Source organism: Neophocaena asiaeorientalis, unplaced genomic scaffold (assembly GCF_003031525.2).
Source record: "Neophocaena asiaeorientalis asiaeorientalis breed wild unplaced genomic scaffold, Neophocaena_asiaeorientalis_V1.1 scaffold34, whole genome shotgun sequence".
In the NCBI taxonomy this organism is placed as follows: domain Eukaryota; kingdom Metazoa; phylum Chordata; class Mammalia; order Artiodactyla; family Phocoenidae; genus Neophocaena; species Neophocaena asiaeorientalis.
Window position 1 is genome coordinate 330,942 of NW_020172464.1, and position 18,324 is coordinate 349,265.

An 18,324-nucleotide genomic window follows, 5' to 3' on the forward strand; every position below is an offset into this window, starting at 1 on the left:
AAACATGTCATTCAGCCACGTGAAATCAGCACCCTGAATAGGCAGGTGCAATGTGGGTCCTTCTTAATCTTTACTTTTATACTTTAGGCTTATAGTCACACATGTCTCACTCAGGTAGCAAGGCAGGGGAGTGAGTACTGGGGAGTCCCCAAACTGAGCATTAGAAGAAAACAGCTGGATTAGCTGAAATTCTCCGGAGGTGGAGCTGATTGTAAAACACCCTGCTGGGGGACCATGCAGAATTTATACAATTACCTGCATGTTTGCTGCAGCCCTGGGTCTGCTACAGAAATCACAGGCAATCAAATTAACACATGTATCACAGTGTGCACCAGTGAATTCCCAAGGTTTCAACCCAGCCTGATTACTATTAACAACATACCAAGGGAAAGAAGGATTAAGGGATAAACTATTCAGTCATCATGCTATGAATTAAATCAGTTCAATGGTGACTAAGACTTATGTCATTCCATGTCCAAAATACCCTTCCCCCTCCCTCTGGCAATCTCCATCCTTCAAACCCTAGCTCTAGCCCTATCTTCTAGGTGAATTCTGAACTGCTATTGTAGGTCATGTTACCCAATCAAAGCCTTGTATAAAAATAGTATTCTACAAGTCACTAATTACTTCATCCATGGTAAATATGATTTACTAACTACATATAAGTTCCTTAATCACAAGGATGAGAGCTTTTATTTCTTTTGTATCCCCTCAATCAGTGGCTCTTAAACCTAGAGACTTCATGGGTAAGTAAAACCTTCACAAAAAGACTCTGGGGATCTGACAAAAGGTTGCAAAATTTTTATTTGACCAAATAAGGACGCTTTAAAACCAACTAGCAGATTTCTACTTTGTATAAAGGTGAACTAAGTAATAAGAAATAAAGACCAACTTTTCCCCAAAACAACTATAAAACTTGGCATAAATATTTTAAAAGTTTATTATCTGAAAAAGAAAGAAAAAAACCCAATTCTATTCACAAAATAACAAAATTTAAGTCTCTATGAAGGCAGTGGAGAACTAAGAAGATGGCAAAAGCTTGTAAAGATATAAAAGGAGAAGGAAACCAAGAAAGGTTAAGCTGGATCTTTCATTCTGGAATAAGCAGATGAGAGACTAAGAAACTGAACAATAAATTTGAAAATCTGATGAGGTTAGAGGAGAAAAACTGAAATCCAGAGTCTACTGGGGAGGAGAGGGTGCATGCTGCTAAATGCTTTAAGTTGGGGCCACAAGGGTTTATGTCCTAAGAATAGGATGGACTGGTAAAGACCAGCTCACTCAGGGACTATGCATAGTAGTCACTGAAACTGCATTAAGGTGATCCAGGATTGTGAGTTCCCACAGACATTTGTCAGTTGAAAAAGGGTATGATCCTTTCTTTAGGAAGCTACTGTCATACTAGGACTCAAACTCTTACTATAATATTTTTATTATACCCAGCACTAAATCAAAAATGAGTACACAGACAAGATAATAATGATAGAAAACCAAAAGAAACATCAGAAGATAAAGATAATGGAGATATCATACATGGTTTTTTTAAATAACAACGGTAAATATATGCAATGAAATAAAAGATTATAAATACTTGAAAAAACACTAGAAACTATAAAAAAGAAACAAATGTTCTAGAATTAAAAATACAATAACCACAGTTAGGAATTCAACTCATGAACTTAGAAGTATATTAAATAGGGACTTCCCTGGTGGCACACTGGTTAAGAATCCGCCTGCCAGTGCAGGGGACATGGGTTCGAGCCCTGATCCAGGAAGATCCCACATGCTGCAGAGCAACTCCCATGCACAACAACTACTGAGCCTGTGCTCTAGAGCCCATGAGCCACAACTACTGAGCCCTCGTGCGACAACTACTGAAGCCCGTGCACCTGGAGCCCACGCTCCACAACAAGAGGAGCCACCACAATGAGAAGCCCGCACACCACAATGAAGAGTAGCCCTCGCTCACCACAACTAGAGAAAGCCTGCGCACAGCAATGACGACCCAAAACAGCCAAAAAAAAAAAGAATATTAAATAACTCTGAAGAGAAATTTAGTGAACTAGAAAATAGGCCAGAAAAAAACAGAAAGAAGCACAGAGAAAGGGTGGAGGAAAAACGTCTCAGAAGGGGAAAAGAGAAAAAGAGTGTAGGAGAGGTAATATTTGAGGAGATAATGACTGAGAAGGTTCTAAAACTGGAGAAAGACATAAAATGAAAGATGCAAGGTACACTATAAACCCCAAATAAGAAATAAAATCATTAAAACCATACACAGGCACATCATAGTAAAACTGATGAAAAACAAAGAGAAAGCCTTAAAAGAAATCAGAATACTAAAAACTACTGAATTCTATACTTTAAAATGCTTAAAATAGTGAATTTTATCTCAGTAAAAAAAAAGCAAAAAAGAAAAAAAAGAAAACAGAGAATAAAGATAGATTATGTTCAGTATATTAATTAAACTTGCTGCTTATCTCAACGGAGACAACGGAATCCAGGAAAAAAACAAAAACTGAATGATAACCTCAGAGTGCTGAAAGAAAGTAGCTGTTAAACAAAACCAAAATATATTTTTCACTGCCTAGAGTCAAACTGAGAGAAATAGTAAAAGAGTGTTCTTCAGGAGGAAGGAAAACAATCCCAGATACAAACATAGAAATGCGTGAAGAAAGCAGTAGACTACAAAGCTTAAATTTATGGGTAAATCCAATTGCAACAAAAAGAATAAAATACCTAGGAGTAAACCTACCTAAGGAGAAAAAAGACCTGTATGCAGAAAACTATAAGACACTGAAGAAAGAAATTAAAGATGATACAAACAGATGGAGAGATGTACCATGTTCTTGGATTGGAAGAATCAACATTGTGAAAATGACTCTACTACCCAAAGCAACCTACAGATTCAATGCAATCCCTATCAAACTACCAAGGGCATTTTTCAGAGAATAAGAACAAAAAATTTCACAATTTGTATGGAAACACAAAAGACCCTGAATAGTCAAAGCAATCTTGAGAAAGAAAAAGGGGGCTGGAGGAATCAGGCTGCCAGACTTCAGACTATACTACAAAGCTACAGTAATCAAGACAGTATGGTACTGGCACAATAACAGAAATATAGCTCAATGGAACAAGACAGAAAGCCCAGAGATAAACCCACGCACATACGGTCACCTTATTTTTGATAAAGGAGGCAAGAATATACAATGGAGAAAAGACAGCCTCTTCAATAAGTGGTGCTGGGAAAACTGGACACCTACATAAAAAAGAATGAAATTAGAACACTCCCTAACACCATACACAAAAATAAACTCGAAATGGATTAAACACCTAAGTGTAAGGCCAGACACCATAAAACTCTTAGAGGAAAACATAGGCAGAACACTCTATGACATAAATTACAGCAAAATCCTTTTTGACCCACCTCCTAGAGAAATGGAGACAAAAACAAAAATAGACAAATGGGACCTAATGAAACTTAAAAGCTTTTGTACAGCAAAGGAATCCATAAACAAGACAAAAAGACAACCCTCAGAATGGGAGAAAATATTTTCAAATGAAGCAACTGACAAAGGATTAATCTCCAAAATTTACAAGCAGCTCATGCAGCTCAATATCAAAAAAACAAGCAACCTAATCCAAAATTGGGCAGAAGACCTAAATAGACATTTCTCCAAAGAAGTCTCCATACAGACTGCCAACAAACACATGAAAGAATGTTCAATATCACTAATAATTAGAGAAATGCAAATCAAAACAGGATGGGAGGGAGACACAAAACGCAGGAGATATGGGGACATATGTATATGTATAGCTGATTCACTTTGTTATAAAGCAGAACATAACACACCATTATAAAGCAATTATACTACAATAAAGGTGTTAAAAAATCTCTGTACAATTAAGTGCTTTATGTATTATATCATTCACAGTAGGCTTAACTATCCCTTTTTTTAACAGATGAGAAAACTGAGCCTTAGAGACGTTAGGTGAATAACTAAGGTTGTAGAGCAGGTCCAGCCAGGTCTAGGACAGAGGCCAGTTGCACAACAAAGCACATGCTCTGACTGGCCCCCTGCACTCCCTATATCATTGCAACATGTTTTATAGATTCCAGTATATATTAAATGTGAGTTTTTACAAAATTAACCATATTGATGACATCCTGCAGCACTTTTGCGCTTCTGTCTTCCATTTATTTTGCTTCTCTCTTCAACTTAACTTGCCTACAAATAATGTACTGAATGAATTTTATGTGAGGCACTTCATAACCTACCCTTGGATCTTTTCTTTTTTAATCCCTGTTAAAGCGGCTACTTCATCAGTGGTTTTATTTACATTTTTCCCATAAAACACTGATTTTTTTAATTAAAGAATTTGTTTACTTGAAAAAAAAAATTTATGGGTAAATCCAGATGAATACAGTTGAGCTTTGAACAACACAGGTTTGAACTACTAGGGTCCACTTATACACGTTTTTTTCCCAATAAATATGTACTACAATACTACACAATCCATTCTTGGCAGAATCCCTGAATGCAGAACCATGGATACAAAGGTCAACTATAAAGTTATATGTGGATTTTCCACTGCACAGAAGGTCAGCGCCCCAACCCCCATGTTGTTCAAGGGTCAACTGTATTGACTCTAAACAACAACAACAATAATAATAATGTCTTGTGGGGTTTAAAATATAGAGAGGGCTTCCCTGGTGGTGCAGTGGTTGAGAGTCCGCCTGCCGATGCAGGGGACACGGGTTCATGCCCTGGTCCAGGAAGATCTCACATGCCGCAGAGTGGCTGGGCCCGTGAGCCATGGCCGCTGAGCCTGCGCGTCCGGAGCCTGTGCTCCACAACAGGAGAGGCCACAACAGTGAGAGGCCCGCGTACCGCAAAAAAAAAAAAAAAAGAGAGAGATTTAAAATACAATTAGAACAGCATATAATTTGAGAAGGGGTTAAAATGGAGTTACTGTGTTTGAAGCTTGGAAGAAGCCAAGGATTCACGATATAATATCTAGGGCATCCACTAAAATGATAATAGAAGAGTATGTAGTTACCGTGCTAATACAAGGTGAAAAAATAAGAACTAGTCAATCCAAAAGAAGGCAAGATAAGAGAGGACAAAATGAACTTAGAATGAATGGAAAACATATGAAGGATCTGGCAATATAGATTGAAATGCAAATATATGTACTAATTATAGTGCATGTAAATGAACAAGACACTCCAATTAAATTGTCAGACTAAATACAAATATATATGCTTCATACAGGAAACACATCTTAAATATAAGAATATGGAAAATTAAAACTAAAAAGATAGAAGGATATGTCATGCACACTCCAACTGAAAGAAAGATGATGAAGCTAGACTAATAGACAAAGTAAACCTTAAGGCAAAAAGCATTACTAGAAACAGAGTGGGATGTTTTGTAATGATAAAGGGATCAATCCATTAAGAAGATAAACAATTCTAAATTTATATAAACCTAATAACATATCTTTGAAATATATAAGGAAAAATTATACAGGATTAAAAATGGAAATAAGCTTTTCAAAAGGTTCAAACTTCCAGTTGTAAGATCAGTAAGTACTAGGGATGTAATGTACAACATGATGGCTACAGCTAACACTGCTGTACAGTATGTTTGAAAGTTGTTAAGAGAACAAACCCTAAGAGTTCTTATCACAAGGAAAAAAAACATGTTTTTCTTTTTTTTTGCATCTATATGAGAAGACAGATGTTAACTAAACTTATTGTGGTAATCATTTCACAATATATGTAAGACAAGTCATTATGCTGTACACCTTACACTTATAGAGGCATACCTCAGAGATATTTCAGGTTTGGTTCCAGACTACTGCAATAAAGCAAATGTTGCAGTAAAGCAACTCACACAAATTTTTTGGTTTCCCAGTGCATATAAAAGTTATGTTTACACAATACTGTAGCCTATTAAGTGTGCAATAGCATTATGTCTAAAAAAATAATGTATGTAGCTTAATTTAAAAATACTTTATTGTTTAAAAATGCAAACCATCATCTAATATCACAGGATTGCCACAAACCTTCATTTTGTTAAAAACATAGTATCTGAGAAGCACAATAAAGTAAAGCGCAATAAAATGAGTTATGCCTGTACACTGCTGCATGTCAATTATATCTCAATAAAACTGGAAAAAAAAGCTGAGACCACACACACACACACACACAAGAGAAAATGGAAACAGACAAATCCACAACCACAGTGGGAGATTTCCGGGTGAATTTTATCAAATATTACAGGATCCATGAGAGGTCTCAGAGGTCTTTTCTAGTGAATTTTATCAAATATTACAGGATTCATGAACATAATATATCACCAATCTTAAACTTTACAGAGTTTAAGTTTAAAAAAAGGGAACACTTCCTTAATTATTTAATAAAGTCAGCATAATTTTAACTCCAATACCTGACCAAAAAAAAAAAACACTATTAGAAAGAATAATTACGTGCCAAAATCATTCAAGAACATAGGTGCAAAAACCTAAATATAAGATTGCAAACTGTATCCCATATTATATAAAAATGACCATGGTGAATTTATTCCAAGAATAAAACAGGTTTTTTTAAAACATTGATTTTACAATGTTATTTACCACATTAACAGAATAAAGGTCAAAAATCAAACAACCATTTTCGTAGATGTGGAGAAAGTATTTGATGATATCCAACACCTCCATTTGCTAAAAACTCTTAGCACATTGGGAAAAGAAATAAAATTTCTTGATTTGATAAATGGCATCCACAAGAAAAACATGCAGTTAAAATCATACGTAATGGTGAAATAGTGGCCATTTGGCCCTTAAGTTTAAAAATCAGACAAGCATTTCACTCTTCGCACTTCAACACTGACCTAGAGGTCCTAATGAGTGAAATGAGGCAGGAAAAAGAAATAAAGGCTTAAATATTAGAAAGGAAGAGAAATAAAACTTTTTTTCATATATGACATAACTGTATACATAGAAAATTCTAAGGAAGCCACAAAAACCCTTGAAATATTTTAAATTATTAATTAATTTTAAAGTCAATAAACAAATCAATTGTTTTTTACCCTAGGTACAAGCAAATTAGAAAATAAATTCTACATTATTATCCATAGTAACATCAAAATAATAATTTTATAAAATAAATTTAATAAGAGATGTGTATAAGGTATCTACTGAAAACTATAAAATACTGATGAAAGAAATTAAAGGATATGTAAAAAGAGTATGATATTTATTATGCTCATGGATTACAAGACTTCAAAATATCAATTCTCCCCAATTTGAGCTACAGCTCCGAAGTCAGAAGACTTACATTACCTAAGTTAAAGACTTATTCTATGTAAAAATATAATTATTAAGACACGGTTATTGGTACAGCAGACAAATAGATTAACAGACTAAAAAGTCCAAAAGTAGAGCCACATAGATATGGTCGACTGATTTTCAAAAAGGCACCAAAACATTTCAATTAGGGAAAAGGTTTTTCAACATATGTTGTAGGAATTACAGGACAATCATATTTTTTAAATGAACAAATGGTTCAATAAAGGGTGCTGAACAACTGGACAACTATACATGAAAAAAGTGCATCTAGATACGGACCTTACACCCTTCATGAAAATTAACTCAAAGTGGATCATAGACCTAAATGTAAAATGCAAAACTATAAAACTCCTAGAAGGTAACATAAGACAAAATCTAGATGACCTTGAGTATGGCAATGACTATTTAGATACAACACCAAGGGCATGATCCATAAAAGAAATAACTGAACTGGACTTCACTAAAATTAAAAACTTCTGCTCTGCAAAAGATGATGCCAAGAGAATGAGAACACAAGCCACAGACTGGGAGAAAATATTTGCAAAAGACACATCTGATAAAGGACCGTTATCCAAAATATACAAAGAACTCTTAAAACTCAACAAGAAGAAAACAAACAATTCAATTTAAAAACCGGACCAAAGATCCTAACAAGATACTCCACCAAAGAACATACACAGATGTTAAATAAGCATATGAAAATATGCTCAACGTCATATGTCATCAGGGAAATGCAAATTAAAACAATGAGATTCTAGTACACACCTATTAGAATGGCCAAACTCTGGAACACAGACAACACCAAATGCTGACAAGGATGTGGAGCAACAGGAATTCTCATTTGCTGCTGGTAGGAATGCAAAATGGTACAGCCACACGGGAACATAGTTTGCCAGTTTCTTACCAAAATAAGCATACTCTGACTATATGATTCAGCAACTGCACTCCTTGGTGTTTCTCCAAAGGAGTTAAAAACATGTCTACAAAAAAACCTGCACATAGATGTTTATAGCAGTTTTATCCTTAATTGTGAAAACTTAGAAGCAACCAAGACGTCCTTCAGCAGGTGAATGGATAAATTAACTATGGTACATCTAGACTATGGAATATTATTCAGCACTAAAAAGAAATGAGCTATCAAGCCATGAAAAGATATGGAAGAACCTTTTAAATACATATTTAAGTGAAAGAAGTCAATCTGAAAAGGCTACATACAGTATGATTCCAAATATATGACATTCTGGAAAAGGCAAAACTATGAAGACAGTAAAAGATCAGTGGTTGCCAGGGGTTAGGGAGGAGGGAGAGATGAACTGGCAGAGCACAAAGGATTTTTAGCACAGTGACACTATTCTGTATTATATTATGATGGAGGATACATGTCATTATAAATGTGTCAAAACCCATAGACTGTATGACACCAAGAGGGAACCCTAATGTAAACTATGGATTTGGGGTGATGATGATGTAGGTTCGTAGGCTGTAACAAATGTATTACTGTGGCGTAGGATGTGGAGGGTGGGGGAGGTGGTGCATGTGTGGTGGCAAGGTGTACTTTCCATTCAATTTTGTTGTGAATTGAAAACTGCTCTAAAATCTATTAAAATGGGGGGGAAAATAACGTTGACCTCTACCTCACACACTACACAAAATTTGGGATGTACGGTAGTGGGGGAGGCAGGGGTGAGAGGAATAGTTAAGTAATACTTTCTGCTTGATTTTGGAATCTAAAGCCCCTCTAAAAAATTGTCTATTAAAATAGAAAGAAAATGGACATTTACCTCTACATCCCAGCATAAACAAAATTTAGTTGTTTATGGATAACAGATCCAGTTTTAGCATGAAAGCTAAAACTGGAAAGCTTCTAGAAGTAAACATAGGTGAATATCTTTATCACTTTGGGCAGGCAGATTTTTCTTGTAACACAAAAATATTAAACATAAAGGAAATATTGATGAATTCTTCATTAATTTCTCTATCAAAATACACCATTAAAAGAGTAACAAGAAAAGCTACAGACTTGGGAGAATATGTTTTCAAGGCATATATCTAAAAAAGGACTTGTATTCAGAACTTAGGATCCCCACAATATAATAATAGAGACAAAAATCCAAAAAAAATAGCCAAAGAGCTAGACACTTCACAAAATAAGGTATCAATATATGAATGGCCAATGAGTACAAGAAAAGGTACTCAACACCATTAATCATCAGAAAAGTGTAAATTAAAACCAAAAGAGGATAATACTTCACAGCCACAAGAATGGCTAAAACTAAAAAGACTGACAACACTAAATATAAGTGAGGCTGTGGAATTCTTAAGGAAAAGATATGATTACTCATCTCTTTGTCCCTAGTAACCAGTACTGTACCTGTAAATAGGAGAGTGTTAAGTAAATATTCCAGGGATAGCTGGATTGATGAATAGAAGGGAGAAAAGGTGGCAGAGGAGGGCAAAAATGAGAGCAACAGGAAAGAAAGGAGGGGAAAATGGAGGGTAGAAAAATTAGAATTAGGCAGCCCCTTATTTAAGTAAAAATCACAACAGTGTTTAAACTGTATTGTTTGAAAGTAAAATACATTTGGAAAACAAAACAAATATCAAATCAATCCCTCTTTAACAAAATCCAAAACATTTTCAAAACTTAATTACAAAAAAAAATGCAGGAGGTCCTTTATACAAACAACTTGGCAGAATCTGAAGTGCAAGAAATTCTATATTCCATAAGGGACAAAGACCAACATAAAACTGAACTACCAGTTAAGGCCCCTCCAAAATTTTTTTAGTATAATTTACTGCTGTGATAAGTTATTCTCATAAAGTTTTCTGTGTATTAAACATGTTCAGGCATCACAATTAATACTCGAGGCCCAAGTTTATTCAGATCTGTGTTTACCAAACGCCCCCTATTACACATTACACCAAATGTGCCCTATTATACATTTAGGATCCAAATAACAGAGGACTCAGTTTGGTTCTAAAATACCATGTGATTAACAATTTTGTATTTTCTAGGTAACTCAAATTATTTAGATATAAAATGATACATTCATAACATAAAAGTATACTGGTCTTTTCACTAAACCATATCTATGTCGAATGAGATCGGGTATGTTACCCTATGCTCCAGTTCACCTTCAGCATACTGCCAGGGCTTTCCTTTAAACTCCCACCACTGTTGCCATCCTTGTTCTACCCAGAGGTGGGGTCTGGAACTAATCTTGTTACCATGGGTAAGAGGTCTTTGATATAGGTGGGGTCTGGAACTAATCTTGTTACCATGGGTAAGAGGTCTTTGATATAAGCCATGGATACCCATATACCCTACATATCCATTATTATTCTTCTAAATGTTTGAAACCAAGTGAGATTGACAGGTAAACACAAAGCCTAAAAACACATCATATCCCCAGGGCCTGCCCTCAAAAAAATTTTGGGAAGCTAGAGAAATATATCTTCATATTGAATTCATATTGAAAATTCCCCATGTACCCTCTGTCATCAGAATGTTCCTTTGGTTCTCAGGAATCCCCATGAAAGGTCAGGAGCTTACCATTTTTAGCACTCTGTGCCCAGATCTTTGCTCCTACTTTTCCAAATAAAAAATGTTTCCATCCACCACTCCCTTATGGTTTCTCCTCTGCTAGATGACATGTTACATAAAAGGATAAAGAAATTTATGTAGAGGCAAGAATAGTTAACCATGTGGTATTTCCCCTTCTAGGAAATATTTTTAAATGGTTACAAGGGGTCTCTAGAAACAAGCATAACACACATATGACTAGTGGTACTGACTACTCCACAAGTCTCTGGTATTGGCTTCCACAATGCTAATTAATCCCCCGTTAGAACATGTACACTACAGAAGAAGCCCCTTCAACATAAGGCAATATTGTCCACTTCCTTCAACATTTTGAGGGCAAAGGAACCATGCTGCCTTCACACTTTTCCAAAAGAAGTTAATTCAGCATTCAGAATTGTGTGAGACACCTCTGTATTTGGCACCACCGTGTGCAGTAAAGGGTTAACTCAGAAGGCCTGGTTATTCCAAAGGTCTTCAGGACTGACCCTTAACAGGCTACAGGGAAATAACCTATAAACCCTTGGAACATCCTGCCTGATCAGAATGTCTTTGTATACCTGGGGCCTTGGACCACACCAGACAGAATATGCTAACAATGTGATTTAACTTGAACACTGCTTTTTGTTACCCTGGGCCACACTGGAGTTTGATCACGGAGGAAGTGGGGGGGCGGTGGCGGGCCTGTGCTGGAGACTGAGTAGCTAAGGTCAGTCATGTGGAGCTCCATGCCTACACGACTGACCCCTAATAAAACCCTGGCCACCAAGGCTCCAACGAGCTTACTGGTTGGCAACACTTTTCATGTGCTATCACACTTTGTTAATGGGAGAATTAAATGCTGCCTCTACAACTCCACTGGGAGAGGACAACTGGAAGCCTGTGCCCAGTTTCTCCTGGACTCTGCCCTACGTGCCTTGTTTCCTTTGCTGATTTTAATTTGTATCCTTTCACTATAATGAGCCATAACGGCAAGTACAGCTTTTCTAAGTTCTATGAGTCCTTCTGGCAAATCATCCAACTAGAGAGTTGTCTTGACACAACTATGTTTTCTTATTTTCATACAACCAATAAAATAGTCTTTTGTTGATAAGTTGTGTGCTAGCTTGCTCTTGTATCATTGTGTGCTTGAGCTGTCTCTCTCTCTATGTCTGCTGTCTGTCTGTCTGTCTGTCTGTCTGTCTGTCTCTCTCTCTCTCTCTCTATATATATATATATATATGCTCACCAGATAGGAAATTAATTTATTGCTATAAGCAACCATTTTGACAAACTGCAAGAAAAGACAAGTGTGAAAATGAAAGTTATTTATATTCAGACAAATGGCAGACAAGTCTACACAACAGCCCAAAGGCAAAATATCGGTGGCTCTGGGAGGGAGACAAATTAGCCCAGCATTTTTAATTAAAATTGGGCTGCTTCCTGGAATGCAAAGATTTTTTTTTCCACTTCTCTCTCACCAAAGACAGCAGCCACATATTTTAAGTATGTTCCTAAAATTAAAATTGCAAGCATTAAATTTGAGCATATGTGAAAGTGCATTAGCTTACCTTTACTGGGCTTTCCCTGACATCCTTACTATAATTTGAATTTTCATAACTAAGATATCCACTCGTAGATAGAAAATTTGAAGGCAGAAAGGTAAATTTTGACTTTCTGGCATTTTTTAACACTTACAGCCTATTTTCATCATCCAAAGCTATTACAAAATGTTCTAGCCAATGTGGAGGGACAGAGAGAAAAGACAGTATAAAACCCAAGGAGTGGAAAGAGAAAGCAAGAGCAAACGCCATGTACTATCTAAACGTTCTTACCTCTCCTATACCTCATGGGACTGAGAATACTCTGCCAGCCATGGTAAAATGACACAAATTCAGTCTTATCCTTTCATGCCTTTCCACCTCCTTCCTCTCAAGCTTTCCTAACTTCTTTCCTTTTGGACAGAGCCCTAAGCAGGACGCTTTCCTGATGCCTAACCAAAATGGCACCACAGGCACCTGAATTTCCTTCTTAACCTAACTTTGCTCAACTTCTTGTCTTTTCATAATTCTATACTCTTCCATGTGTCTCTGGGTGGTAACAGGCTCATCAGATAGGGTACACAGATTCTGGCTCCCAAGCCAGGCAGTCTAACTTTACTATCAAGTTCAGCATTATACTCTATTTGCTCTAGAATAATTTTCCTATAAATAGAGCACTGGAAGGAGATGAGCAAACTCTTGATCTGATGCTCCAGCCATAGATGAAGTCAACTATGAAAGAGGTTTGTTTTCTCAACGGTTGTCTCATACCTTTAGGTGAGAACTGCCTTGCTGGAACCTGGCAATAATTTCCACTCAGTCTAGAAAACTGGTTATCTTTCCTTCCACTTAAAGATACCTAGTTCTTGTCTGGTCATCCTGGGAATAATATTCAACTCAACTTGGATTAGGGAATTCAATCTCCTGTCTACATGTCTTTTTAGAATAGCAAAAGGTACAACATATTTTTTCTCATCTATTTTATTTAGGATATTCACCATTCCACAAGTTGTGAACACTGAATATTCCATAAACTGAGACCAGCAGAGGAACCATTATTTGTATTTGATGTTCTTCTGTCCTACTTTCTGGGCTGTTTCTGTTCAAGCTTATCTCAAAACCTCTGTACCCTTTCATGCAACATTCAAGTAACAAATTTAGTTATCATGCAGGTACTGTATGCCAGGTACTCTGCTATTTGCTGAGTTCCATTTCTCCTTCAAACTCGGGTGTTTTTATATGATGGTAGTTTACAATACTCCCCCTCCAAGATAAGACATTTGCATTTTCACAGTGACCTTGAATACCCTATACCTAGGAAGTAATTCTAATGGTGAATTTATACATGATGAAAGATATCTCTGGAGAGATATCTCTGAGATATTTTCTAATACTCTTCAAATCATAACCTGTAAGCCATCAACTAGATTTCATACTAGTAACAAAAGCTAAACTTGTAGCCAAAGTTTTCTTTCAAATCACCTCATCAAACAACTATGCTTATACCCATCCTTGGACTGGAGCATTCTCTCAAAAGACCCTATCAAGCATGAAGTGTGAAGGCCATTTCTGCAGGTGACAGTCCATATGTAATTCAGAACAATCTCTGAACATGTGTACCCTTGTTCTATTGTGGTATTGATTTCATTGAGTCCTGGAGCTCTCTTTAGATTAAAAGTAGCCTCTCAGCTGCCTCTCCCAGACCTCCGGAATGAAGACTTCATATAGCAATCTTAGATTAAAAGGAAAGAACAATAATTGATGCTTATAATCCTAACTTTGAGTAATCATGATGAAATTAAATAATAATTAGCATACTACACTTAAGAAAAAGGAAAGCTGGGAAGAGAGTAAGTTGTTTTAGAAATACATCCCTATAAAATGAAGTATATGCATAGAAACAGGCCTGAAAAGACGTTCACCCAGCTGATATGATGGTTATTTCTGGATAACAGGATTATGAGTGATTTTTAGAAACTTTTCGCTTGATTATATTTTCTAATCTTTCTACAGTAAACACGTTTTGTAATTATTAAGCTATTTTCAATAAAAATAATTAAAATCTGTGTACAAGTACTGAGGAGTACTTAAAGAAGTGGCTTTTAGAGTCACAGACATCTGTAAATAGTATTTCATTAAGGTATTGTAGGCATCTAACACAGTGCCTAACACATAGAAAGTGAATAATGAATGTTCACAGAATCAGACCAAAATGTGTCTTCCTTTGTACACAAGGAATGATTTTAGCATTTCATCTGCATTGTTTGCACTGTTGAAATGCCTATATTTTAAATTAGTAATCTTTGAATTTGGCTTGTATTTTGGATATTACCTGATAAACTCTCTTTCTTCCAAATTTATCTCGTTTGTAAACTTTGGAAATTGGGCTGGGCTGCAATTCTTCAAAGAATCTTCTATTTCACTACATTAGCTTTGTTTTAGCAATACTGTTGGAGGCTCCATACATAAGCATTAGTCTAAATCACCCAAATCTGACCCTAAACTCTCAAACCCTCCCATAAAAAATATTAAGGCTTGGAATATTACTGAAATAACCTCTCTGAAACCACCAGAAATTCTCTAATGCATGCTCTTTAAATTCAATCATTACCAACACTCAAGCACTAGAGACTAAAAGATTTTGATCTCAACAACAGAGTGAGTTTTCTTTGTAGCCATGCATTTTGAAAATATATCCAGGTGGAAGTGCGACTTTGCAAAGCTGCTTAATTTTGATCAAGAGCTATTTCTTTTGGCCACATTCTCTTACTAATATGCTGACAGAATTCATGAAAGAAATAATAATGACGTGTAGCATAAATCCAAAAGAGGAAAGAGGTAGTAGTTGGGGCTTTGGGTACTGATGGGTATTCTTTTATTAAGCAATCTTTCTTTAAAAGCTTGAAATGTAAAAATTCATTTTAAAAACACAGTTTGATAGCTCCTATTGGTTAATTCATCAGCTTAAACCACTTTTTTTTTTAAGGAAAATCAGATTCTATTCAGAACTATACCATTGTTGAGTACTACACCTTGAAGAGGGTACACTGGGTACTACAAAATCAAATGGCTGCTTCTCCGTCAAAGTGAGCCAAGCATGAGCTTCAACTATTGCCATTGTTCTGGTTAAGAAACTCTTGAACAAATCTGGTAGGCTGGGCCTAGGAGAAAAGAAGTTTCTTCCTACAGGAAGAGAGAGAGCCAGATGGGAAAAAACAGAAACCTTGACCCTGCAACAAAGTCTTAGTGATCTGAGGGAAGAAGTGACTCCACATTTAGCAAATGACTACTGCTCAACTCTTGTCCTTGGCCCACCCCCATGGATACATGTCTGAGTTCTAAGAAGAGATAATATTGTGCGTATAAGTTGCAAAATGCTGTTTCAACAAAAAGCTCTAATACTTTGGGAAAGAAGCATATTATTCTGGAACTCCGCTAACCACACAGGACAAAATGAAAGAGAGGTCTCTCTGCCACAGAGAACTGTTGTTTATCTGTTCCACCATCAGTGCTTTGAATTATCAGAGCGTTTGTGTCTAGAGGAGCAGCAGTAGTGTCCAAGGGAAGAATGGCAGCAACCAGCAGGAGACTGCCATTTCCCCTGAGGGGTAATAGAGCAATGATGCGGCCCCTAAGAGCCAGTAGAGTACAAGTACCAAGTACCACCCCACCACACACAAACAGTAGACTACAGTACCTAACGGTGACAGCAGTATCCAGTGGGAAACTAGTGCCAGGTTAAAGATAGCACAGAAGGAGAAGTGCCCAGCAGAAGCATACAGCATAAGCTGTGTGGGTTCACTAGTTGTATCTGGACACTCTGAGAAATATTAGGCAGAGGACAGGGAAGAGCAAGAAGGGGAGAAGGGCTTTGCAAAGAGCTAGAGGTCTTGTATATGTAGGTAGAAGCAAGGGTCTGTGAAATTTAGTACTGTTAATGTTCCTCAGTTTCCTCACCTGTAAAGTGGAGGTAATCATACTCTTATATCAAAGGATTGTTGTAAGAGTTAAATGAGATAATATAAAAAGCATTTAGAATAATATCTGGTACAAGAAGCACTATGTTAATGCCCTTACTGTTATAAAATCATGCTGCAGGGCTTCCCTGGTGGCACAGTGGTTGAGAGTCCGCCTGCCAATGCAGGGGACACGGGTTCGTGCCCCAGTCCGGGAAGATCCCACATGCCACGGAGTGGCTAGGCCCGTGAGCCATGGCCACTGAGCCTGCGCATCCAGAGCCTGTGCTCCGCAACGGGAGAGGCCACAACAGTGATGAGGCCTGCATACCGCCAAAAAAAAAAAATCATGCTGCAGTACATTTATTTTTGTTATTTATTCAATCAATCAATAAAAGGCTGAACTTTAATGTTAAAATATCCACAATTTGTTGTCTTAAGTACTACCCAATGTAGATTTCTACAGGCTTAGGTATAATGAGCAACTCCAGCTCATCTTCAAAAATCCCAGATAGGGACGTCCCTGGTGGTGCAGTGGTTAAGAATCCACCTGCCAATGCAGGGGACACGAGTTCGATCCCTGGTCTGGGGAGAACCCACATGCTGCAGAGCAACTAAGCCCGTGTGTCACAACTACTGAGCCTGCGCTCTAGAGCCTGTGAGCCACAACTACTGACCCCATGAGCCGCAACAACTGAAGCCCACGCGCTGCATCTACTGAGCCCGCGTGCTGCAACTACTGAAGCCTGCGCACCTAGAGCCCGTGCTCCACAACGAGAAGCCACTGCAATGAGAAGCCCGAGCACTGCAACAAAGAGTAGTCCCCACTCACCGCAACTAGAGAAAGCCTGCGTGCAGCAACAAGACCCAATGCAGCCAAAAATAAAAAATAATAATAATAAATAAAATTTAAAAAGCATCTCTCATACTATACCCAACTTCCAATTTGAAAAAAAGAATGCTTCCCTGGTGGCACAGTGGTTGAGAGTCCACCTGCCGATGCAGGGGACATGGGTTCGGGCCCCAGTCCAGGAAGATCCCACATGCTGCGGAGCAGCTGGGCCCGTGAGCCATGGCCGCTGGGCCTGCACGTGCGGAGCCTATGCTCCGCAACTGAAGAGGCCACAACAGTGAGAGGCCCACGTACCACAAAAAAAAATAAAAAAGAAAATCCCAGATAAATCTATGGCTATGTAAATATGAATACAACAATGATATAATATTATTTTTTTAATTGCAGTAACAGATAATTCACTTGCATTTTAGAATTATTGTCCTTTATAATCAAGTAAATGTCACTATAGGTGTAATGACTTTCACTAACACTCAGTGTGAATGTGTTGCCAGGTTCACCAGCTATTCGTTTATTCTTTAGCACTATGCTTACAATTTGGGTAACTACATTGGTGTCTGGTTTATACTGACTTGACAAATTAGCTAATCTCACCTAAGGTGTGGGAAACTAATTCAAAGATCGCTTAGTATATGTATTCTCTAACATTCTTTTTTCCTTCAAAGTATGACTTCACTAAAGTAACAAGACCTAGCAAAAAAAGTTTCTACCTTAGAGTAAGACTTAAAGAAATAAAAACATTTGGTTCATAAACTCTCAATTGTGATCCATAATTTCTGACTCCCTATGAGAGAGATGTGAAAAATGATCCTCCAGATACCCTGAATCTCTTTCATAGAATCAAAAGCTTTCTGGAGGGCTTCCCTGGTGGTGCAGTGGTTGAGAGTCCACCTGCCGATGCAGGGGACACAGGTTCGTGCCCCAGTCCGGGAAGATCCCACATGCTGCGGAGTGGCTGGGCCCGTGCGCCATGGCTGCTGAGCCTGCGCGTCCAGAGCCTGTGCTCCGCAGCAGGAGAGGCCACAACAGTGAGAGGCCCGTGTACCGCGGAAAAAAAAAAAA